Here is a 26,659-nt window from a genome sequence, read left to right on the forward strand (position 1 = left end):
AGATCTACACCAGAGGGCAGTATGGGTGCTCTGTTCTGGAGAAGCCCTTCTTTCCCAGGAGCGCACAGCTGAGTAATGGGTCTTCTCATAGGGTTTTCCTGAGCCATGAGAAAAGAAGGTAGGTGTATCTATTTCCTATGGTCCTGTAACAAATTCTCTCACACTCAGTGGCTTGAAGCAACATCCATTTGAGAGCTCACAGTTCTGTAGGTCAGAAGTTGATTGCTTTCACAATCATAGATCAGAGGCAACAGTAGGAGGGGCTGGCTGGGAGGAGTGATCCAGGGAGCCAGCCTATTTCCATTGTTGCCCTAAACTTGGCTAGTGAACTTGCTCTTGCTACAGCCACTTCAATCAAGAAAAAAGAAAGGACGGAAATCGGAGTGCTTGTGAACACCCTAAGAGAGCAGCTAAATTGGGATTTTTCTAGATTTACAGATTCTCTTGGGTGTTCCTGAAATCCAACTTTAGATCAAAGTTTCCTTTCCTATGACAGGATAGTTGGGATCATCTTCAATTCATCAGTGCACTGAATTTTTCTCTAAGCCTCAAAAAGAAAAGAAAAGAAAAAAAACCCCTCCTGACTCTAGAACTTTTCTTCCGGGTCTAGACCCCCTTGAGATTGCTCTTTATTCTCTTTTCCAAGCTGAGAAATAATTCCAAAGCAGAAAAATGCCAGGTATAAGAAAACGTCCTTGGCATTCTTGCCTTTCAAAATGAGAACAACCTAGTGTCCAATATTAAAGGAATGATTAGGTAAATTATGATCTATTCATGCAATGGGATATTGTGCAGCCCTTAAATGTTTACTTTGAAGAATGTGTTGCAGCAAAGAAATAAAGTTTATGTAATGATAAGTGAAAAAAGCAAAACAGAAAATCGCATTATGCCATAATCTACTTATCAATTTGTGTGTCTGTACCACCATTCGACTGAGGGAGGGCAAAGGGAGGGGGTATCGGGGGGAAGTCAGGTCAAGGATAGAACCCCGAGGAACACTGACATCTATGGACTGTTCCAGGAAGGAGTGCCTTCAAAGGAGACTCAAAAGATGAAGCAAAGAAGGTGTGAAAGGAGTGAACCAAGAGAGCTTGAGGTCACAGAAGCTGGGAGAAGATGCCACACCCAAGATGTCAGGCATTTTATATCCATTACTATTCGTAGTCCTCACCCAAAGTGGAACATCCTATTATAGCTATTTTGCTATACTTTGAGCATAATTTAAAGAAAGTTTCAAGAGGAAGTTAGCAAGTTGGACAACATCCCAGGGTAAGGGAGAGATGGGGTTTGAGCTGAGATCTCTCCTTAAGCAAACCCACGCTCTCTACTTTATACCACACTGCCTTCCTGCCGTGTTAGAAATATCTCCTGAATGTATATGAGGTCATGGTTTAAGAGGGATCAGTCCGTTGTATCTTCTATTCTGTGTGCACTAGGTTTACACTTCCAATGCAAGGACAGAGGTGGGAGTGGAGGGTGAGGGAATGGACTCCCAGGTGATGGGTTATAATGGGGACTGCAAACTCCATTGCCTACAGGGAAGGTAAGGTAGAGGTAAAAAGCAGTGCAGCAAATTGGAGCTTGCACACCGTCTAAAAGAGGCAGGAATATGACCCACAGTTGTCAGATATTAAAGTCTCTTTAGAGAAGCCAGAAATCTGGATTCTATCTTTCTCTGTGAAATTTTCCATTTTTAAATGTTGGAAACTAAATAAAAACATTTTTAACGACTGTGCAGACTAAATAAATCTGTGGAGTAGATAGGGCTCACTTTAAGACCACTGACTTAGTATCTCGGAAGGTAATTTGTCTTCAGGAACTACACCTTGAGCTGTGCTGATCCCCTGATGAGCCAATCACCAGGTTAAGTGGAAATCCCTGAGCAGATCTTGGGTGGGGACACATCTCATTCCATCTTCCTTCCCCAGCTGGCCTCACTGGGGCCATCACTCAACTTTCCATGATGAATGTTTTGTTGGGTTCTGTTCCATGGAGTTAAAGGAGCATAGAGTGTCTCTCATCACAGCCCTTCTTTTCTAGGAAAATAAATGGCCAGCTCCCTGGAGTTGGGGATTTTTTATGCAATGACTTTCCTCTATGAGATTTATTGCAGCAGCTTTGTGAGAGATTTGTAGTAAGTAGTGTTCGGGCTGTAGGTCTTAAATCCTCGATGCCATAGTCATAACTCTCCAGGAAGGAAATGATAGAAGATCACAGTAGCTAATATTGCATTATGATGATACTGTCTCCACAGAAATGATTGCCGTCTCGCTACTGCTGTCTTACTTAGGAGACGTGAGCTCTTCAAATGTGGTTTGAGATATCTATCCTGGTGGTGCTTTGTGAGATCCAGAGGAACCTGCAGACTAGGGGAAGAAAGCAAATATTTATTGAGTGTCTCCTACTCCCCTTTTCATATAGAGGGAGACTTGGGCTCAAAGAAATTAAATAATTTCCCCAAGGTCTCCAGCTATAAAACCTCTTTGATTCCAAAGCAGATCTTGTCCACCATGCCACAAGGAACATATTTTTATGTACAAGAGAAAGTCTAATGAATCAAAGTTCACAGGCATAAGCGGTGAAGTATTTTTATCATTTTAAGTTTAACCTCCATCTATTTCTGTATCACTTTTAGACTTAGTGTGCAGTGTACAGAAAGTCCAGGAGATAAACGATCTAAATGACACCTTGAGGAAACAATCAGACAAACCTAGACTGTGGAATAAAAACAATCATCCCAGTCACTTCAAAGAGTCTGTGTCATGGTGAAAAATGTCAGGGTACACTTCTAGATTAAGAGAGACTGAAAAGGCAAATTAACAATGCAATGTGTGAAACTGAATTGGATCCTGGTTCCAAATGGAACTATGTAAGATATTTTGGGAACAACTGAGGACTAGATATTAGATGATATTAGTGGTGATTATTAGTTACCTTAAGTGCACTATGGTATTATAGTTATGAAAAAAAAAACCTTATTCTTAGAAGATATATGCTGAAGTATTTAGCAGTGGAAGTATCACGTCTGCCGTTTAATTTCAAATGATTGAGAAAAAAGTCATGTGTGTGTATGCGTAAAATATTGCCAATTGCTGAAGCTAGGTAGTGAGTGTGTAGGTATTTATTACACTATTCTTTCAACTTTTCTGTACATTAAAAATTTTTCATAGTATGAGATGAAAATATACAAATAAAACAACTGTATTGGATTAAGCAGCCTCAGAATAATGGAGAGAGAACAGCTCTGAAAAGGATAAAAGCATGTTGAAATTTCTTTAGGAGATCAAAACTGCAGACAAAATTACATAGCTTAGAATATGTGTTCATTATAGTAAATGTAAAACATGTTTTAAAAGGATAGGTGCTTGGGGAGGGTATAGTTCAAGTGGTAGAGTGTTGGCTTAGCATACACAAGGGCCTGGGTTCAATCCCCAGTACCTCCTCTAAAAATAAATAAGTAAGCCGAATTACTTCCCCCCACAAAAAATAAATAAAAAATAAAATAAAAGGATAGATAATTGCAGCCATGTAAAAATACGTTTGTGGACAAGAAGTAGAAATATATTTGTTGGGTTAATGTAACTAGAGGTGGTTGTTTTTTTTGAAAATTACTCTTGCTGTGTCATCTTTTCCATTAATATGATCATCCAAAAGTAAGCCCACAGACCAAGACAGAGAAAGATCCTGACTGTGGGGTCACAGATGAGTATTCTTCTTTTAAGAATCATCCTTGAAGCCCATTATAAAAATGCATCTTGTATTTTTATAATCGATAAATGCATTGAGTATACTGCATTGCTAAAAACAACTCATTGTGGGAACTTCAGCTCCATAATTCAAGCTTAGTTAAAAAGATCTGGGGAAACTAACCATAAGTGGAAATTAAATCATTAAAAATTCAAAACAGCTTCAGAAAACTAGAAGTTTGGTTCATGAATGACTGAACAAATAGTTTCAGGTAAATTATAAGAACAGTCTATAAAATAGGGGTCAGCAAACACAAGCTGGCCACCTGTCTCTGTAAATAAAGTTTTATTGGAACAAAGCCATGCTTATTCATTTATATATTGTCTTTGGCTGCTTTTATGACACAATGGCAGAGTTGAGTGTGTGGCTTGCAAAACCTAAAATATCACTAGCTTTATGAAAAAGTTTGCCAAGCCCTAGTCTAAAAGTATGTATGTACTATATGAAAAAGAATTACATGAGAATATGGAAAAATAAAGTTGATCAGTTATGGTGGAGGTATTAATGTGATTTTTAATTCATATTTAATAACTTTATATTTTGCTATAATGTGGTTTATTTATTAAATAAATATTTTTAAGAAAAAATAATTGAGACATTACTATTTTTACAATGCATGAAATTGTGATGGGGAAGTGAATAGCAATACACATTACATAGTTATTAAAACCTGATGTGAAAATTTTAATCCTTAGAGTTAAGCCAAAGAAAATAATCAGAAATACAGGGGAAAATTAGCAAGATAATTCTCACAGGATTGTTCATAATAACAAAAGAGTGGAACTAACAGGATAACTGTTAAATAAATGATGGTATCTATATGATGGAATATTACACACAGAAAATTTTTTAAAGTATTTTTTATCAAAAAAATAAATTTTTAAAAAGATGAGGTGGTATTCACTGACAATGGAAAATGCTCATGATACTGATATTTAAGTAAAATAAATTACAGTACATTTCAAACTACCCATTTATAAGCATTATCTATATACACTTATAAATATATAGAAAAATGTTAGCAAAATATAAACCATACCATCAGCAGTGATTTAGGAAGTGATACTTGGGAGGACTTTTTCTTCCTTTTTAATGCAAGTCTAGAGTATTTAATTTCTTAATGAGCATGTGTAACAAGAGAAGACATTTATATATATGTGTGTATATATATATCCATCTTTAAAAATAATACTTATTAAAAATTTTTTAATGGCCTGGTTAAATGTTATGAAAAGCTGAATACCAAATTACAGGAAAAATATGATCTCAAGTTCAGGAATAAAATGCATACAAGAAAAAAGTACAAAGACAATGTTAAAATATGAAGTGTTGCTTCTGGGTGATGGCATTGGGGGTGATTCTTGCCTTATCTTTTTTACACTTACCTCTCTCTCCCTGATCTTTCTACAATGAACATGTATTACTTGGATAATCAGAAAAGAATTGTAAGAATTTGTTAAAATAATTTTTTAACATTTTTTATTGATTTATAATAATTTGACAATGTTGTGTCAGATTCCAGTGTAGAGCACAATTTTTCAGTTATACACGAACATACATGTATTCATTGTCACATTTTTTTCTTTGTGAGCTACCATAAGATCTTGTATATATTTCCCTGTGCTATACAGTACAATAATGTCATTCTAAGTGAAGAAAGCCAGAAAGAGAAAGAAAAATACCATATGAGATTGCTCATATATGGAATCTAAAAAAAAAAAAATTGCACAAACAAAACATAAATACAAAACAGAGACAGACTCATGGACATAGAATACAAACTTGTGGTTGCCAAGGGGGCAGAAGGTGGGAAGGGATAGACTGGGATTTCAAAATGTAGAATAGATAAAATAATTTTTTAAAGGAAAACAATACTATTACAGCTATTACCAAGCCATATCACTAGACTTTTGAATCCCTTTATTTCTACCTCTATGTCTGTGTGTGTGTGTGTGTGTGTGTGTGTGTGTGTGTGTGTGTCCCTCTCTCTCTCTCTCACACACACACACAAAAAGTAAGGACTTCACTCTTAAACACTACCAGGCCCTCCACCTCTATTTCACACTTCCTGGCCTCCTTCTTGCCCAACCCCCCAAAGTCTTATATGTCATTTCAACTCCACAGGTGAGAGAGGAAGGAGCAGGAGGACAAAAGCACTCAGGTGTATGTTTCCTGCAAGGCTCCTGATGCTCTGTAAAGGATAAAATACCCAAGCCCTTACCCTAGCCAACAAGGCACACATGACCTGCCTCCCCACAAACACACCCTGCTCTGATCTCATCCCTCACCACTCTCTCTGTCACTCATTTCCTTCAGGTCCCCTCTCAGATTTCATCCTACCAGGGACACCTAACTGTGGCCTTCAACTCCACTGACTTGGTTTCAAGGTCTAATCAAAATGTGCTTTACGAAACCTGAATAAATGTATCACAAAGATGAAAATACCACCGTGATAGCTCCCACGTAGCCTCCTGATAGTCACAGCTTTGGAAAGTCCCCTCCCACACAGAATAGGGCTGACCTATGTGACCATTAGGACACGGGTGTGGCTTCCAGGGCTAGGTTACGAAAGACATTGAGACTTCTGCCTTGTGCTTGGATCCCTTGCTCTGGGAGAAGCCAGCCACCACGCCAAGAGGACACTCAAGGAGCCCTACAGGGAGAGGTGAGGACCTGAGACCTCCTGACCATAGCCAGCATCAACTTGCCTTGCGTGTGTGTAAGACACCTCGGAAGCAACTTGTCTAGCCCCAGTCAAGCCTTCAACTCACTGCAGTCCTGGCCGACATCTTGACTGTAATTTCAGAAATGACCTTGAGCCAGAACTACCCAGCTAAGCTGCTCCCGATTTCCTGACCCACAGATACTATGAGGGATTAAAAAATCCTTATTGTTACTCAATCAACTAAGTTTTGGGGATAGTTTGTCACAAAGCAATAGATAATTAACACACTCACTAACTTAACTTTTAAGCCCTTTTAATCCATATAGCCCCAATTCCTTTAATGACCCTTCCATCCACACAAATCCACGCAAACTCACGCAAAGTAGACCACTGTTCCTGGGATTCGTCCAAAGTACCATTTTACCCTTCTGGTCCTCTCACCCTTGCTTTTCCTACTTCCCTATGTCTCTAAAGACCTCCTGTCTCTACATCTCAGTGACTGATACTCACCTCTGGACTATAATCCTCTTACAGCAGGTTTGGGGCAGATTTCAGCCTCCACCCTCTCCCATGATTCTGTTATCCTCTATCCAGAGCCTCACCCTAAAGTCTGGGAGTGGAGACATTTCTTATTTTTGCCCCCTGACCCTTTCCTCAGGATTCAGACAATCTAGACTGGTGATGGGCACCCAGCCCTGCCTGAGGAAGAGGGTTGAACCCTTTATATCAGAAATTTATCTGAATGAGTCTCCCTCAGCCTACTGGGTGGGTCAGATTTTGCAACCCACAATACTCTATGAGAGACAACAGCCTCATCTCCACAGAGAAAGAGCAATTTCCAGGAAGAGAGAGTCAGTCTTGCCCACCTGCCCGGTTTCATCACTGATGTGCTTTTGTTCCCTCTCAGCACCCTTCTGCCTCTGTTAACTAGCTCAAGCTCCAGCAAGAAACAATCTCAGGATGTGTAGTGTGAGCCCCTAACTCTAAGAGACAGCATGTACGTGTATCTACATACAGTGTGTGTGTCTGTATGTCTCTGTGTATATATGTTGCACACATGTGGCGTCTGTGTGTGTCTGTACATGTGTTATCTATCTGTGTGTATCTGTGTGTATGCTTTCTTTGCATCTGTATGTATGTCATGTACACGTGTGTATCCTGGGTGTCTGTATTATGCTTTGTACGTGTGTTTCTCTCTCTCATGCACACATACCTCTCTCTGTGCACGTGTGGATGGATGGATGTGTGTGTATATCTGTGTGTGCTTGTGCACATATCCAGCTTCACCAGCCTGGGATTCACACTATTTTCCCTCCACCAGGACACCTAAAATACAACAGGTTTTTAAATTTGGTAAGTGTACCAGAGTTGTGTAACATGCTGATATTAAGAGAAGCTGGATAAAGGGTATACAGGGTGTAAAGGAACTCTTCTGTAAATCTAAAATATTTCCCAAAAAGGTTTTCTTTTTTTAAAGCTATTGTCCAGATTAGCAGGAAATTCAATCCTCCCCTTCTTCCTTAGATCTAAAACCTCCCAAGAGGTCTTGACCTTTGTTGAAGGCACGACCTGTTTGGGACATCCTCACCAGTGGAAGTGGAGTCAGGCCTGATGCCTGCAGGACCGCAGCCCAGACGGACAACTCCCTAACTCACCAGGTTGGCTTTCCTATTTGCTACGATCACCAACAGTCCAGAGTCCCTTCCAAACTTGTATACTAAAACATTTAAAAAATTAAAATTAAAAAAAGAATTCTTAGAAAAAGGCAGAGAAAAAGAGCACAAATTAAAGGGCCAGCAGCTAATTTAGGGCATAACTGCCTTTTTAAGGGACCAGGGGAGGAAATGGGTCTTCTGCCTGGCTTTGTCCAGATCTAGGCTGGGTGAAGGGGAGGGCCCAGGGAAGGAGGAGCAGAAAGGTTCCTGCTTAGTGTTTTTGTTTTGTTTTGGTTTGGTTTGGTTTGCTTTATGGAGGTACTGGGGATTAAACCTAGGACCTCCTGCATACTAAGTATGTGCTCTACCACTGAGCTCTACCTAGGCCCCCCACCCCATCCCACAATCCCTGCCCACCCCTCCACCACCTCTGCTTCGGGGATTTGGGCCTCCAGTACTCAAATCTCCCCTAGACCTGTGGGTGTTGCCATGGGCTCAACACTTTACAGATGGTATTTGGGGTTTAAATATTCTTCCTCCTACCCATACCCTACAAGTCAATTAAGACTTCTTTGGAAAGGAATGGGTCTGCCCTGGCCTGCCTGGCTACACTGGAAACAGAGCACTCAGCTCCTGCAGCGAACGTGGTCTGTCCTCGCTCTCAGCTCACTAAGCAACCTGTTGACGAGCTTATAATTACCAGAACTGTGTGCTACACAATGAATGTTCTTGGGGATTTTAATGATTGAAGTGAATGAACATGCTTCAACGTTTGGAAACGTGCTTGAGAAGAATAATTGCTTTAAAGTGTGTCGTAAATTGTTGCTAGGAAACCATATCAAGATGGACCTTTTCACTTACAACTTGAAGTTCAATTGGCAGGAAATTCTCCCACTCAAAATATAGACAAGCAAACAGAACAATTCAAAAAAAAAAAAAAAAAAAGAGAGAGAGAGAGAGAGAGAAGAAAGAATGACAGAAATCTAATAGCTGTCAGAGGAAATCTTTCACCTGAAACAAAATGGAGATTAGGAGGCAAGAGACTATTGATGGCAGTTACAGACTTGCATCTCAGGTCTTTCTAGTTATAGGATTTGGGGCAATTCTTTTAATGTCTTTTATTCTCAGTTTTATCATCTGAAAAATGGGGCTGTCAATAACTCACTCATAAGATTGGAGATAATGAACATGTGAATGTACTCAGCACATTGTTCTCCGTAATTTATTTATTTATTCATACTCACTTGTTCCCGGGAGGAGGGTATAGCTCAAGCAGTATAGCACATGCTTAGCCTGCACAAGGTCCTGGGTTCAACCTCCAGTACCTCCTCTAAAAATAAATAAATAAACCTCATTACCTCCCCTGCCAAAAAAAAAGAAATACATACTCACTTGTTCCAACAGGTTGAGGTAGCTTACAAATTTATTTCCTACCTTAGTTGCTGTTCCCTGCCTGCCAAAGCAGCCCTTGACACAAGAAATTGGGAAGAGGTGGCATACTTGGGAATCCCAGGAAATTCAAGTAAAACAGTGAAGAAAGTAAGACTAGAAAGGGAGAAAAGGCAATAAACGGTGCACCAATGAGCAAGAAAGCCCATGACGGATCAGTCCTGCTGGGAACCCTCGGAAGGACCACGTAGAACACACCTCAGAATCCTCCCTCTGAGGGGTGGGGAAGCTGAGGTATTTATTTATCCATTAACTCCATCTCTCAGTGGTTGGGGGTTGTCCCTGGGAGCCTTAAGTAACCAGCACTTCCACAATGCCTTGAGTGGTCTGGTAATTTCTGATGGAAAAGGAGAAAACCTTCAGGAGGAGAAGCCAGGAGCTACAGGCATTGGAGGTAGGAACCAGCCAGGATGGCCAAGAACTCTCCCCTTCCAACTGTGTTTGAATTTAGAGGTGGGCCCATGGGATGGGGCATCAACAGATCTGCTATACTGAGGGATCAACCAGGTAAGATTAATCAATGAAGAAACTGAGGTCAAATAAAAATAGGTACTCTTTAAATGCTGTTGAAACTAACAAACGATTATTTTGTAGCCAGGCTGGTTGTGATGACTGATAACATTTTGTCTTTTTTTCCCCTAGACTTCTAATCAACAAAATAGCCTGGAACTTGGGCAAGGATTACATATCAGTGTGGACAATAAATGGTTGACCAAATCTTTTATATATGGCAGTCCTTTGTTGACCAAGGTCTAGGGGATCTGGAACATTATTATGGGATTGGACAAGGCTGGACTCTGGGCTTCAAACATTACACGTGAACTTTGGGCACCACGTTGTATTTGGAAATGATATTGGCGTTCTGCAAGGGTCAGGAGAGAAGTATCTCAGCTACTTCCCTACCTCTAGTAGTCCCTCCCCTGCCTGACAGCAGTTTGCCATCTGGATCACTAGCAAGTCAGGCAGCGCTCAAACTTAGCACTGCCTAGTGTGGAAGAGCAAGAGGAGTTTTCTCAGCATGTCTGTTACCCACCAAGCCCTGAGAATATCTGCAGCAGTGGCATGGTATCCCCAAAGGAATAGGCTATGCATGTTGACGGCATAGGCAGAAAGCAAGGGGCTAAGGCAGGGCAATGCCCCAGGTGAGGACCGAAAGGCTTCCCCTTCCCCTGACCCCCAACCTCCAGGTCCCCTGCCAGGAAGCAGAAAGATGAGATATGGAAAGGAAAGAAGGAAGGAGGTCAAGAAGGAGTGGAAAACAAGCAGGAGAGAGACAACGAGACATTATATGCCTCCTGGGTGAAGCATACAACAGCACTTACAAAGTAGTCTGGCTGAAAAAACTGAACCTGGATTTGATTAAGACTCTAGCCTTAACCACTAGTGTACAAGAAATGCAGAGGATGGAGTAATATGGTAAATACAACCACAGAGATGAATGCAAAATCCAGACTCTTGTTGGCGGTGGGGATAGATGGTGTATAGCTTTAGTGGTGGAGTGCATGCTTAGCATGCACAAGGTCCTGGTTTTAATCCCTAGTACCTCAATTAAAATAATAATAATAATAAAAACCTGACATGGCTATAAAAAAAAAAGTCAGACTGTGGGAAACTCTACAGAACAAACAACCAAGTTTCAACAAATACAGAGAAAATCCATTACAACTTACAGTCAGCCCTCCTTCTACTTGGTTCCTCTGTATCTGCCTATAAGTGGAACTGTGCAGTTCAAACCCGTGTTATTCAAGGGTCAAATTAACTGCAATGTGTGGATCCTATTTAAATAATAAGGATGATTTTCATCTTCATTCAAACGAACTATCTTAAAAATTATAAGCTTATGAGAAAGGAAATTTGAATATTGACTATTATGATATTATGAATAATATCATATTGTTAATTACTTAGGGCATGTAATAATGGTATTATTTTAAAAGTATAAAAGTCCATATATTTTGAAGATACATAATCACATATTAATGGTGAAATTATATAATGTCTGGAATACTCTTTTGAAAGAACACAGGGGTTGAGAGTGGATGGGCAGGCTTGGTCATGAGTGGATAATGGACACCTGGAGCTCTTAAGCTATTTTGTCTACATTTGGGTATGTTTGAGATTCCCTACAATAAAGAGGCAAAAATAGAAAACAAAACAACAACAAAACCCAACAGGGAGGCAGACCACCTTCAGGGCATGACCTGGAGGCACAGGAAATGTGTTTCAGCAGGAAGAGTATTTTGGATCTGGGGATGTGTTCTGCTTGGGAGGAAGCTTTGGTTTTTCAACTGTAAAAATGATCAGGGTAAGGTCTAGAGAGGAGGGAGGACTCAGCTTCTCAGATTGACACTTGATCTTAGGGGATCCAGACCCCTGTCTGGTGGCCTTCATTCTACTCTGAGGAGACCTCCTTGGGGTTTTTTTCATTAACTTTTCTATACCAGACATGTCAGAGCTCCAGGGGTTCCTCCCGCAGGCTTGACTGCATTCTTGATTATGACTGAGGTGAAGAGGAATTCATAAAAGAATTTAGAGCCATTTAAGTTTCATTACCTTAATGCTACATCATGAAACCAAAAAAAAAAAAGAAAAATTGCCAAGAAACTAATATAGTAATAATAATCATCATCATAATCATAATCATAATGGTGGCTAGCATTTATTGAGAGCTGACTCCAGTCTAGGCGCTAAGCTAAACATGTTATATGTGTCATTTGTCACATCATAGCGGTGATTACTATCCCTGTTTGACTGATAAGGAAAGTGAGAGGTTACATAACTCACCCAAAGTTGCACAGCGGAGATACGGCTGAGCTGGGATTCAAACCTGCTATATTCATTTGCTAGCACTGCCATAACCAAGTGTCACAGACTGCATGACTTAAACAACAGAAATTCATTCTCTCACAGTTCTGGAAGCCAGAAGTCTGAGAGCAGAGTTTCAGCAAGGCTGATTCTTTCCAAGGGCCTTGAGGGAAAGGTCTATTCCAGGCTCCTTTCCTTTCCAGGCAAAGCCTTTTTGACCTCAGAGAACCTCATCTCCTACCTCAGTTCCTGGACTCTCAGGAACTGTACCTCCTGAGAGGTACCTCCGCCCTTTGCATTGGCCAACCCCTCTGCCTGCAAGGCCTAATTCTCTGCCTAATTCTCGCTTACCTGCCAAAGCTGACAGCAAAAGCCACCTCCTTATGAAAGCTTTCCCTACCCTGCCAGATTCTTCCGAGCTACCTAATGCCCTAGGTTTGCTATTGTACCTAAAGGTCTCTCATCTGGAGAATAGAGAGGGCTGTATCTCAATTCCTATGGAATATCTCACAGAGACAGAGACAGAGAGAACCAGATTGGCTCAAGCAAGAAAGGGGTGTCTGAGCTTATGAAACTAAAAAACCCAGAAATAGTGTTCAGCTTCAGTCCAGATACCAAACTCAAGCTCTTCACCAACCTCCACAAGATAATCACGCATGCTAAATATCTAATTCATTTAGTATATCTGATCAAAGATCTGTGCATTGCCATGAAGGGTTACATCGTGCAGCAGACATTTCTCTGCTGTTGCATTGTGGTTATACGCATTCCCTCTCCTCACCTTGCCTACCCTCCTCCTCCCTGCCCTCCCCCTTTTCTGCCATCTCTTAGGAGCAATATAGTCCCTGTCCTTGCTTCATGCAAAGCAGTGTAGACAGACATCTTTTTTTAATGCACAAGGCCCTTAGGACTTCAACTTTCACCCCAAATGTCATTGCAAAGTATTTCTTCGAATCAAACAGGGCACTCTCCCTAAGAGGGTTCTGATAATCAACAGTTTCTCCACCTCATTCCTCACCTTTCCACCCAGTTCTGCCATTTGGCTGTGTACCTCAGGCCCCAGACCAGAAGAGCTGATGATTAATAGAGCAGAGGGCTTACTTCTACCAAAGCATCCCTTGGGCAAGGAGCCTGTCCAATTCATCCTGCTGAGTCACCGCAGAGCCCAGAACAGTGTTTGGAACTCGTAATGGACATTTGATACTGTTGGTGGAATAGAGAGCAGTTTGAGTGATTAACCAGCGTCTCTTATGAGGCAGGGAAAAGATGACTCACAACACTTGGAGAAAGGAGGGCCTACGAGGGCAGAGGCTGGGTAAGATGTACATGAGGGGAGTAATTACATTCCTGCCTTCAGTACATGGTGATTTCCTGAACCTAAAAAATGTGTCCATTTTTCTGCATATGGTGCCTTCTATAACTACGTATTTCCTTTGTGTCCTTGTTGCTTATTTTGTTATCTATATTATAACTACATATAGCCTTGCTTTTCACTTCATTTGTTTTGGAAATACAAGCCATTGGGAGCTATTGTAAGAGAAATCAAGATGAACTGACCCAAGCTAATTTAGCCACTGAGCAACCTCCAGGCTCTTGGTGTAAAATCAGCAGCCTCTGTCACTGGCAGGTGGGTGGTGGCACACATCCTCTCCCTGACAACCTCCACGCCAGGTGAGGTCTCGGACCAAATTCTGCCAAAGCTACAAATATTTACGAGCTGGCAGGTGCAAGAACAGCCCTGCAACCGGTTCTTGAGGCTCTGGGGATCCATTTTCTGTAAGTAACAGGCACTACAAGTAATGCATGATCCGTCCTAAGGTGGAGTCTGACCACTGAGCTTGCTGGAACTGTATTCTCATCCAAGCAAGAGCTGTGGGGCTTCTATTTCCTAACCAACCAAATGTCTTGGACCATCACTCATTTTTGACTATTTGAGAATCTTTCTAACATTCCTTATACGCATTAAAAAAAAAACAAGTGAGATTTTGATAAGGGTATTTAAAGTGTTATGTCGCCATCTTTGGGGTGTTAATTCCTGATGAGAGAACTCTGAAAGCTAACTGCCTATTCCAGGGTATATGTGTTTGAGGTCACTTGTACCCATATGTATTACAACATGTGTAAAAAGTATTTGTAGAGTAAATAACCATGCAGACAATATACATTCAAAAATGGTATCTGTTTCATGATGGGAGAGGAGTTGCAGGGTTATAAGGAGAAAATAAAAGGTCCCTTTTGGTAGAGGCTGAAGCAGGAATCCATGTGGGAGAACCTCAGGGGAAAAAGAAGTTGCACAGATGGGCCCAGAGTCTGGCTGAAGGTCAGTTGATGATCCAGAATTTTCCTCTGCTCAAATATTAAATGACTTGTGTTTGTTTTCATGTTGGAGCCTGTTCCATCCTTCCCAGACTTGAAAGAACTAATTTCAGCCCTCCTTTTTTAACTCCCCCTTTTAGAAGGGGTGGTTTTCTCCTGCTGTCAGCACAATGTAACAACTAGGAACACATCTGATTGCACCTGTAGTTACTCACTTGCAGCCACAATTAGCCATAAGCACTCTCCAAAAATGGCAAAAGCAGTTAAGCATGCCTGCCATTAAGTAATTGTGGGCATCATTAGTTGCATCTTTACTCACATGAGTAACTTTTATGGTCGCCATGGCTACCTTCTGATACCAAATTACCCACCCAACAAGGGAGCACTTGGGCTGAAATCTGACCCCCTCCTTCTCCAATTTTGTGAAAATTGTGTGCTTTTTTTCTAATTACTTCACACAAGTGAATGGGGAATGTTTGCAAATACACACTATTCATGTCAAACCAAATAGAAATGGTCGCCTTGGGTCCTGTGTGTTATCTGTTCATCTTTTTTTTTTTTTTTTTTTTCCGCTTGACAGAAAACAAAGCAAAGCTAGCTTCTCCCCCTGCCCGGCTCCTGTGGAAGAATAACTCACTTGTGGTATCTAGGTGACAATATAATCTTTCATTTGTATATTCTGTCCAATAAAGAAGGTTTATTTCATGCCATAGTTATCATTTCCCAACTTGAATCTCTGCTACAAATTTTCAATTGGAGAGCTTTACTTCTTGTTTGAATGGAAATGATTAGATCTTTTTTCCTAGAGGGTTTTAATCTGAAAGGGAAATGGGCCCAGATCTAGGAAGATAGTTCCTGCTTGGAGAATGATGATCTATGGAAATGTCATGGAGAAATGTATTCTTCATGAATCACCAGGCTGAGAATGAAACATCATGTTCTTCAAAATTCCAAGAAATATATAATCACATACTAGATCACAGTACAGTAGAGAGATGCATGTTTTAATTTATACTTATTTATATAGTTTCAAGATGCTTGCTATAATAACAGATTAATCATCTCTTACTAAGTAACATATTTCAGATTTACCCATCCCAGAGATGAGTAGCTAGGACCAATCCATCCTATTTAAGTGGAATAGATGACTGAATAGCTCGTAGTTCATCATCTGTCTATTAGCCTCATTTGCCATTTGAAGAGTAGGGAGAGTCCATCAGGCATTCTGACCATAGCAACTTTGGTTAAAGAAGGAAATCTGTCTCTAGAGCGTCAGAGTCCATCAGAACTTTCTGTGAATGACATATATGTTCTTTACATGCTGTCCAATATGGCAGTCACTACCCATATGTGGCTAGTGTGTGCTTGGAATGAGACTAGAACCACTGAAGATTTTTTTTTTCAATTAATTCGAATTTAAGCAGCTACATGAGGCTAGCAGCTACCATATTGTACAGTGCAGCTCTAAAGTATATGGCTACAGCCAGAAAAGGGAGTCAACAGTAGCTTCAGATATGATGAATACTGTGATAAATGGACAGCAAGGTATTTGAATCCAAAATCTCAGACGATGGTTTTGGCTTTACCTCCTCTTAGCTATGTGATCTCTGATAAAACACTTTTTCTTACCACAAGTTACATTTTAAAGGTATTGTGCTGATGGTAGGTTAGAGATTGGAGAGAAATCAGAGATCATAGTGAACCAGCTTGTTTTTCTGTTGCCTGGGGGGCTGTGGTCTAGATTGGAGAAGACTGTTCAGGAAAGAACACTGAAGACATGAGATAGGAAATAGTCTTACACGAATTGGAGCCTTTTGACTACAAGAGAGGAAAAACCCAACCTCAGCCTACCTTAAGCAAAAAGAGACAATACAAGTTCATGTCTTTACTGAAAAATCCAGAACTAGGTCTGGCTTCAGGCAAGTAGATTCAGGCTTCAGTTGAAGTCATCCAGATTTAGTTTCTCTGCAGCCTCTTGGCTCTGCCTTCTGCTATCTGGTTTCAGTCTTGGGCTTTATATGGTAGCAGTATGGCAGCAGCAGGCCGAGTCCCTGTAAACTCCCAAATCTACATTCAGCATAAAGAGTGAATGTCTCTGTCTCATGTATCTTAATAAAAAATCCTTCGTTATGGCTCACTGACTCTTTTGTGTGTGTGTGTGTGTGTGTGTGTGTGTGTCTGTGTCTGTGTGTGTGTGTGTGCAGGGGGTAGATAATTAGGTTTATTTATTTTTAGAGGATATACTGGGAATTGAACCCAGGCTTCATGCATGCTAAGCATATGCTTTGTCACTTGAGCTACATACCCTTCCCCATGGTTCACTGACTCTTGAACAACTAACTAGCCATGTCTGAAGTCCGTGGTCTCCTCTAGAGTCTGGACTTGGTTTAACCTTGTCCAAGACACAGAGATTGAGAATGGAGGAGGGAGAGTTTCCCAGAGGTAAAGCAGAGTACTTCTAGTAGGAGGGTGAACTGATGCACTGTCGCAGAAAACAATAGATGTCTCATTCCCAGCACTTTGGAAGACAAAAACTCTGAGTAAGCACAGCAGAAATTTATCCAATTCAACTCCTTTCAACAAACACACCCTAAGACTACCTGGGAGCCTTCTGCTCCTAAGCCCATGCATGTGGTAGCCATGAAAACACGTTTTAACCATTTCGGAAATGGATCCGGTCTTCCACCTTCATACATACTACTATTGCTTATACAGCAGATCAGAGTATTTTCTATGGACTGTGTTCTGAGATTTTGTATCCTTTAGGGATTGTGCTAATAATGGACAATAGTTCTTCAGAGATTCAATTTCCACTTGATTGAATGACTTGAGCAGCAGAGATCCCAAAGGTCATTCATTCATGCTGATACTACTTCCGGGAAACTCCAAATACCTTCTCACCAGTTTGCTTTCTTTACTCCCTGCTTTTCTAGGGAGAGAAGAATCAGGCAGCAGAGTAGCTGTTATTTGTTTATTTATTCATCATATTTATTATGACACTGCTATGCACCAAGAATGGTGGTTCATCCTAAAAGAGCCTTCCAAAAAGCCAGATATTACATGAGAGTGTTGTGGGTAGAGGAAAGCATGGGGCTTCAAGTCAGAAGACTTGAATTCAAGTTCTGACTTTGATAGTATCACTGAGATTTGGAGACTAAGGCCTCATTTGAAAGATTTTGGAAAACCTCTCGAGCTAGAAAACTCTCTGAGGCCATGAAAAGTTAGATCTCCACTAGCATGACCACAGCCTGCTGCCTGACCTTTGAGAACTGAAAGGAAAACACTCCCTCACCCTTAGAATTCAGCACACACACCTCCACTGGGATTCAAGCAGAGAGGATCAAATTAAAATCAGAGACACAAAAGGAGCTTTTCATTAACGCTTGGAAATTGTTTCTCTCCTAGGGACCAGCTCATTACAAAAGAATTCCCAGGAGCTGGGGCACACCCCTCCTGCATAGTGGGGTTCAGAGAAAGAAGGGCCTTGCAGAATGAGCAGGAATTTGACAGCTGGAGAGGCATGGGGAAGGACAATCCTGGCCTTCAATAGGCCAGTGGCGCAAGGCAGAACTGGATCCAGGAGGCTGACGGCAGCAGTAGTGATCATTTGCTCCTCTGGAACCTCAGGCCTGGGAGTGAAGGAGGACTAATTCCCCAGAGATGACCACACTTTCCCCAGGTTGGTTTTGTATATCTACTGTCTCAACTTCTCTGAGTTCCAGAATCTTGTATCCAATTGCTTGCCTAAAATCTCTGCAAAACCTCCACCTTGCAAACAAGCTTGAGCAAGAGTTGTTGGGTCTTTAGTGTTGTTGGCCTGCCGTGCTGTGGATAGAGACTCCACCTATACGTGGGTCCTGGGTGGAGGAAGGGAGCCCCTCCCTTCTCAGCCACACTCACCAGAGCAGCACATGAGAAATGCTGGTGGCCTGCTCCTCCATATCCCCTGACCTGGAGCTGAGAGGAGAAGGAGCTTCATTTTCCCAGGTGGTACCTTCACAGATCAGAGCCTCTGTCATCAGGCTGTGATGGGAAGCGGGGAGGGAGCAGGTTGTGTCACAAAGTCTGGCCATTCTTACCAAGATCTACTAATAGAATTTCTTTAATAAAGATTTCTTCATTTGCTATATGCTCTTGTGACAATTTCCAGAAATTTTAATGGTTGGTTTATATATAAAAATTAAAATGTTCACTAGTTATGGTTGTTTCTGAGGAGTGGGTCTGTATGTACATCACTATCCCATAAATGGAATTCCTGTTTTAAAGAGGGATTTTAAGCATAATCAAAATGTTACCAAGGCTGTTGCCCCAGAATCATGCCCCTGCCCCTCCCCCAAACGGAAACCAACTGCTCTTATTTAAGTTCCAGGAAGAAGTTGCAAAGAGAAAAACAAAAACTGCTTGGAACAAACTAGGCCCAAGAGGATTTGACTTCCAGTAGACCTGGAGTCTCATTATAAGCTCATCATACTACATTAGCATGCTAAATGACACACCAGCGGTGCCTTGACAGTTCACCGTTGGCATGACACCTAAAACTAACATTGTAAATCAACTACACTTCAATAAAAATTTTTTTAAAAAGGTCCTCCCCACCTCCCCCGCAAAAAAGGAAGTCTTTGTTTTTACTCAGACAGATCATCTCATCTGAGACAGGAAAACTTCACAGAAGAGAGGACATTTGATCAAGGAGGGCCTTGAAGGATGACATTGGCAATGCTATAGAGGAAAAGGAGGGAAATCTCAGACTCTGCTGACTACTTTTTTTTTTTTAGAGGTAAGAAACATTTTAATTAGTAGAGAGCCTCTGGAATATTGGAGCACAAAGCCTCTAGAATTTATAATCTTCGTAAATTTATCTTTGTCCTTTCCTCTGTGCCCTTAAATGTAAATTAAGGAGGTAAGTGATCTGATCTGCACAGATCCAGACAGCTCCAACATTCTGAGTCTATGCACCCATGAATGGAAATCTGCAAGGAATAAATTATGAAAGGAACAAAATGCTCTTCCTACCAGATGCTAAACTTGAACTGGGACCAACGCATTTATTTGGAGTATACATATGTTGTTTCCCTCTTACCCTTGAACTTTACACACGTGGAACCATAACTTAGAAGAGAACACGGAAAATATGGTTTTATTGCACAAATAATCATTATTTTAGTCATTGGCAGGAATTTTAAAAATTCAGCAACATCTAAATTAATAAACACTAGCCAAATCTGCTGTCCCCTTTGTGTACTTGTTTGATTTCTAATAATTTCCACTTTTAATTGCTTTTCAAACATATTTTAGAAGTCAATGAATCCTTCGAAAATCTTAGGAAATATGTAGGCACTCTCTGACACACACATAGCAAAATGGACATATCTAAAGTAATGCGTGCAACTTGAGAAGGTTCCCCAAACCTTAAGGGCCCAGAGTTCCAGAGTAAGTCTTTATTGTGACTTACAATGGATGGGATACAGGGCAGGCTGCCTCAAGACGTGTCACTCTGGCATGCGGATTATTTAGAGCTGAAATCAAGCAAGACCCCAAAGACTCAAGATGAACCTTTGAACTTCCCCCTAACTGCTTAAAATTATTTAAGACAGAAGGCTTGTTCCTGGAAGGAAATATCACCATAGATAACTATAATAAAGTCTGAACTAGGCATGGTAGACTGGGAGGAACCCAGCAAGACCCATTTGATCAAAGTTCTCTCTGCGTCCCGTTGTCTCTAATGGCCCAGCAAACTTTTGTTTATCAAATGTTAATTATTTTCATCTTCCTGTGAATTACCTTACTTCCTTTTGAAGTCCCCTTCACGTACCTCACTCGCCTTAGTCCAGAATGACACATATACCTAATCTTGCCTCACTGTCTTTGGAATTCTTCTTGTTTATGGGAATTCTCCGTACACAAGTAGTAAGTCTGATTTTCTCTTGTTATTCTGTTTAATGTCATGTTATGCTATCCGAAAGACCTTTTCAGGGAAAGGGGAATATTCCCCTCCTCACGGTTTAGTTCGTGTAGCAGGCAGGATTCAACTTCACTGGCTGGATCCGACTCATCTTAAGGCTGCCGCCGCTGAGAGATCTTGAAACAACTGATGAAATGCCAGGAGAAGAAAAGAATTCTTACCATGTCTGTCAGTCTCCTTAGCTCTCTGTCTGCAGGGCTTGTTGGAAGCAAGAGTGGTAACAGTCCTTTTTCTCTTTTTCAAAATCAGATTAGCAGGGGAAAATATTTGTGGAGCTAGTTCCATGGATTTAAGCAACTCTTGGAAAATTTTGCAAACTTTTGTTTGATTTTTCTCCAGCTAATCTAGCTGTCTCATGTCAATTTAATACTTAGACCAGCCAGAAGAACTTAGATTGGTAGAGGAAAATTTCTTCCTCCCTGAAACAATTCACAAAAAACATCTGAAAATCTTGTTTATTACTTATAACTGAGTAAAGCAGTATTTGCCCCATCTTAACATATAAAGAAATTGGACCTCAGAGGAGTACATTTGGTACTCATCTTTTTCCAGGAAGGTAAAAGAAAGCACTGAGACTGCTTTTTTCCTCCCCAGACTGTTGACAGCAAGGGGAAGGGAAATCAAAGCCCTGGTCCTGTTCAAGACTGACTCTAAGGAGAGACCTCTTCGTCTCAAAGAAGATGGGGCACCCCAAAGTTACACCTCTCCCCCGCTTCAGGGACTGCAAGAAAATTGCCTTGTTGCTAAGCCCCAGGTCCCAGGTAGGGTAGGGAAAGACTAAAAAGTTGTAATAAGTTACACTCAGATTTGCAGCCTACAGTTACATCATGGAATTTGATTGGTCCAAAAAGTTGCAACTTCTGAATTGATTTTAAAATGGTCCCAAACTGTCGATGCCTTTGAGCACTTGGAAGAATCAAATGTATATTCTCACTTGAAGAAAACACCTTCATCCTAGCCCACAAAGGATCTCATGTATAATTTTTCAAATATACGAGAAGCACACAGTCAAAAACAATGAAGCACACAAACAAGGGACCATGAGCAAGAACCTTTAAAAACAACAGAACAAATAGACAACATAAAAAGACTTTCACAGATTTCTGGTTTCACAGTTATGAGACCTAGGCTATGAAACAATTATGCCTACTCTACTGTTGTTGTTGTTTTAATAGCTGGGGTAGAGGTTTTTTTCTTTTTTGATTCCTGTAGAAAGCTCACTTCTGATAGGAGGAAAAAAAAATAAGGAACAGGAAATTATAAAAAGTAACCTAATATATTTGAAAAAGAAACAAAAAGAATGTCTATAAATAAAAATTACAATAACCAAAATTAAGTACTCAGTAACAGACTAAATACAATTGTATACAACATAAATGAACTAAAAATAAGCCAAAAGAAATTACCCAGAATGTCACATGAAAGATAAAAATATGGAAAATATGAGCATTAAAGGACATGGAGGATAGAAATAAAAGTTCTGATTTACATTCCAATGAAGCTAGAGAAAGAAAAGACAGAGACAGTATAGTTGATATTCTTCTTGTATCTCTTTATTTTTTAATTATAAAATTATTTAAACATACACAAAAGAAAAAAGTAGAGCAAATAGTACAATAAGTTTCATGATTATCAAGACTGTAACCATATTTGTCCATTTTCTTTCTTTCTCTTTATGTCTTTCTTTGTTGGTGCATTTTAAAGCAATTCCCAGAGTTCATATAATTTTTCCCCTAGAGGCAATATTTGAATATTGAATGGCTGAAAACCAGTAAAACCAATAAAAAATACCATCCACACAGATTCAAAAATTTCAACCATTCCCAAGCAGGATAAACAAAAAGAAACCCACATCTGGACACTTTGTCCAGAAACCACAGAATACCAAAACAAAGTCTGAAAAGGAACCCAAGAATTATGTAACTTTCTCAAAGCCATGTAGCCTCCTTTTGGGACCCTTTAGTTCTAAATTCAGCATCTTTCCTCAGTACCACCTTAAGCTTCTACACTGTAAGCCCCTTGCTCAGGCACCATTCAGAAAGTTGATATATTACATCCACCTTCAGCATTGGGCCCGGAAGAGCTAACACCCAGTCTTTACTGTTCTGTGTTTACTTAAGGATTAAGACCAGGCAAGGATTTTATAGCTCAATGATTTTATGTCTTCATTTTATAGATGAGAAAAGTGAGTCCTAAGTGAAGGAACGTCCTGAGGATCCCACAGCTAACACACCATTGCCTGGATATCCAGGAAATTTATGCTTGTGCTTAATGGAACCAGCTAACCACGTCCAAAAATTTTTGGAGAGAGCTTAGCCACGAGGAAGAAATTTTTTAAAGATGGGAAAAAATATTCCATCTGTTTGGAGAAAGTTAGGCTGTGTAAATATTTCTTTCTTTAATTTCCTACTGAGAGAAAGGAATCGGATGTCTTTTTCAAAAAGCCGTCAAGGAAGTAAATGAATGCCATCCTCCTGGGAAGGTTAGGAGCAATAAAGAATTGGTAGAACAAAAGACACTTAACAGCTGAGGGTTAAAGGAGATATGCGAGAAGACAACAAAGTGACATTTAATTCCAGCCTAGTCCAGACATTGTTGGAAAGTGTGAGCTGTACAGAACATTTTAATCAAACTTTGTATAAAAGATCAAGATTCAATGATTGATGAGGTGAAGATTCACCGAAAATTTACCAGCATTTTTTAAAATAAAAAAATTTTAAGTTATTTTGGAAGTCGCACATTCTTATTATAGAAATTTCAGAAAATATTGAAATATATATACATAAAATAAAAACCATCAGTAATTCAGTAAGCATTAACCATTGGTGATGGACTATTGTTTCCTTTTCATCTCCCTCCCATGTACATAAATACATGTTTTTACAACCATTACTCTGATAAATGTCTTCACTCATAAATCTTTGAGAACAATTCTGTTTAGTTCCTTTGAATACATCCCTAGAAGAGAGTTTATAAAGGTGTAAAATAGCAGAGTTGTTGAGAGATTGGGCTTCTAGTCAAACATCTGTATTTGAGTCCCAGTTTTGTCACTTACAAGCTTGGGCTTTTAACCTTGAGCTACTTACTTATATAACTTCTCTAGGTCTCAACTATGGCTTCTGTTAAAAAAAAAAAAAAGAAAGAAAGAAAAAAGAAAATTTGAAAAAACAAAAAACATGAAAAATGAATCTACTTCCTAGATTCATGTAAGGATTAAAATAATGGATGAACGCAAAGCTCCTGGGAGACAGTAAGGGATCAATAAGTGATTGTTGTTGTTGGATAGCATAGCTTTTATTGTTTTTTGTGTACTTTTAAAAAATACTTTTGTATATTTTCTAAATTAAAAAGCATCTGTTTCTGTTACTACAGAAAATCATTATACTCCCCCCAACTCCCTTCACCCAACATTACTCTTTTTAAAAGATAATGCTACTTCTTTATTAGGGAATTAAGTCATATTTCCATGTCTTTGTTTTTCTTGCTCTGCAACACGAAAGTAAAACCCTAGAAATCTTTCTGGTTTCAAAAGACTTGAGTGCTAAGCATAGGCCAGGAACTTTGCAATGTGTGCCAAGGGCGGGACAGGGGAAGTGGCTGGCCCTGGTGTAACAATAGAGGGTGCATCACTGGAGAGAATTTTAAAAAACACTCAAGCCTAGTCCATCTGCTTTTTGTTATCATTATGTGCTCACAATTTTAAACAATGTCAGTAATAAAATGCTCTTCCCTAAAACATCTTTGGTTGGTCTATCTTGTAAACTGCTTAGTGTTAATAACATGTATACACTCACACACACACACACACACACAATATAATTCGTACATAAGCATATGTATATAAACTTATAGGTGTATGTTTATCATATAATGTGTGTATATAATAATTAGTATACAATATGTATACATGTCTGTGTGTGTATGTAAACTTCAAATTACCTCTTACTACACATTGTATTCTAACTAATGCATAGAAGTTAATCCAGAGAACCCCTCAGTTACACAGACCACCTTGACACATGTGGACACAGAGTAGCTCAGAATTGTTCTAGCTCACTTAGGGCATTGTTCATGTCTCCAAGACCTGTGATACAATATATCCCTACATTTAAACAGTAAATATGAATAAACAATGATAGCACAGTGGTTCTAAAGATGAAGAAACAAACTGGATTAATTTAATCCAATCCTTCTATGTGACAATTTGATTTTTTTTAAGTGGCAGTCTTTCTTTATTTATTTATGGGAGAGTAATTAGGCTTATTTGTTTATTTTTAAATGGGGGTACTAGGGATTGAACCTAGGACCTCATGCATGCTAAGTACACAATCTACCACTGATCTATACCCTCCCCCTGAATTTTTAATTAAAGTTGAAAACTTAAAATAGTAAAATGGATTGCAAGGTGTAATACCTTGTTTAGTGTGTGTTTTAGTTCATGCAAAATAAATTTTAGTTCTTAAAAATTAAATTTATTGTTTTTAATTGTTAATTGTTTTGAAATGAAAGGATTAAATTAAGAAAAACTATTATTACCGATAATTTTTGTCCCTAGAGGAGTGAGTTAAAAATGATCTGTTGCAGGCCTCAACGTGCCAGGTCCACCACTGCAACCTCGCAAAATACTCTCCCTCATTTAAAAATCACAATGCAATGTCACAGATGAGTACACGGGCTCTCAGGGAGTTTGTGTAACTTGCACAAGGTCCCATGGCTAGTAATTTGCTGAGCTGGTTATCAAACCCACATTTGTCTGACTCCAGAGCCCAAGACTACAACTGGTGTATCAAGACGTTTGAGTTGCTAACAAGAAAAGGAGAGTAAGAAAGAAAAGTTGTTACGCTCCAGGCTCCTTTTGAAAAAGGAACTTGCTTTGGGAAGTTCATTGCTTTTGCCAGGAACCTTGGAACCTAAGGTTGTAAATTATGTCTACCAATACTCCCCTAAACAATTACCCGGGGCCTGAAAGGGTTAATGTACCTCCTCACAGGAAACAATTTACTTTCCTTTCCCAGGAGAAAACGGCCCAGAAGGCTTCTAAAAAGACATTTTTTCCCCTAATACCTGATTGCTTTAATGGATGTTTAATTCTTTTCCCTAAATAACATTAAAATAATATAGAGGACCTATCTTCAGAATTTAGGAGATCTATAATGATGAACCAAATGGGATTTCTCGATCGGTTAATACCTGGAGGCATTGGTGCTCACTCTACGTTAATACGCCTTGACATTTACTTCCTAGAGAGGCTCCAACATTTCCACTGTTTTTAAATGTGAAACTGCTCTCAAGCCACAACTTTTAACTTTACTGTGACATTATCCTTTCCTTTTACCTAGAGTCATGAATGAGTTGTGCTTGGCAACACATGAAGGAAATTGCTTATGTCAGGAAAAGGACTAGTAATGGGATCAGAACTTTAATGCTGGAAGTGTTTTGGATCAGGTTGCTGAAGTCTTTCCTCTGGCAAAATTTCAGCTAGAACTTTCAGCAAAAGCTCTTAACGTTCTGCGAAGGCACTGGTGTGACTGAAAGAGGGACAAGGAGACCATTTGTTGAGAGAGGGTTGCTGTCATGAAGGTTCCCAGGCTTTCATCTTCACAATGATCTAATGAGTTTTATTAACCTCTATTTGATACATGGGAAAACTGCTCTTAGCAGAAAGGCTAAGTGACTTGGCCAAGGCTTCACAATGAGTAAGTGGCAAAATGGATATGCCAACCCACCTGTCTCAAGCCCAGAGATCTTTCAACTATGCCACAGTTGTCTTCTATGCAATGGCCACTTCTAGCCCCAAAATGGCATTATGAAGTTATGAACAAAAATACAATGGTTAAGAGCATGGACTCTGAAGTCAGACTGCTTAGATCTGGATGACAATCTTGCCACTTAATAGTTATGGGATGGTGGACAAAATATTACCTCATAAAGTATGACCATAATACTTACCAAATACTCCCTTTCTCCTGCAGTTCCTTCCCCTTCCTATTATGTGGGACATGTACTTGTTAATGAAATGCACCCAATACAACGTGGGCCATTTCTGGGGAGAAGCAAGTG

The sequence above is a fragment of the Camelus dromedarius genome, chromosome 10 (assembly GCF_036321535.1).
Source record: "Camelus dromedarius isolate mCamDro1 chromosome 10, mCamDro1.pat, whole genome shotgun sequence".
NCBI lineage: Eukaryota > Metazoa > Chordata > Mammalia > Artiodactyla > Camelidae > Camelus > Camelus dromedarius.